General features: G+C 38.1%; 1 protein-coding gene across 1 annotated transcript in view; it reads right to left on the reverse strand.

The window, feature by feature from the left end:
• Nucleotides 1-616, reverse strand: part of acot8 (acyl-CoA thioesterase 8) — a 4,092-nt gene that overhangs the window by 3,215 nt on the left and 261 nt on the right. The gene's annotated exons all lie outside the window — the stretch shown is intronic.

The raw sequence follows: 616 nt of genomic DNA on the forward strand, positions 1-616 counted from the left end.
CATGCACAACACCAGGGCCTCTCCTAAGTGGAATGCAGCCATCTTTATTGGTTTTGAATGCACCTGTGCTTTTCCTACTATGACATGTCAGCATATACTAGAAGTTTCTTCCCTCATACGTGTAAATAGTGTAAGAAGACTCATTGTAGCACCTGGACTAGCGACCCTATACGAGCCTTTTCGTAACAAGTTCGCTGAAAGTTTAACTGTAGTCCTAGTTAAGCCTAGCTCTGTTCAGAATGGTGCACCGACTGGCCATAAAAAGTCACTCTACTGTACAGTTTGAGAAACTCAAAAGGGAAAGTGTAATCTTCAATTATCAGCATACAGAAAACATTTCTAAAAATTAGGACATTTCTGGTGACATGAGATACCTTTTCAACAAGCCATATTTCATTATTTTTGTAACGTTACATAGTGTATGGTTTCGTCAAATGATATGTGATATGTATGATATATCATTGCATTGACGTTCATTTATTTCAATGAGCCCTTCAATTCTATTACGCGGTAAATGAACCGAACCTAAATAGTTGTAGCACCTAACCTTGTGTTAATAAAAAAAGAAGTACGACGCCATATCCCAAGTTATGCCATGACACTGACAAACTTCAGC

The sequence above is a fragment of the Etheostoma spectabile genome, chromosome 4 (genome assembly GCF_008692095.1).
Source record: "Etheostoma spectabile isolate EspeVRDwgs_2016 chromosome 4, UIUC_Espe_1.0, whole genome shotgun sequence".
Classification (NCBI taxonomy): domain Eukaryota; kingdom Metazoa; phylum Chordata; class Actinopteri; order Perciformes; family Percidae; genus Etheostoma; species Etheostoma spectabile.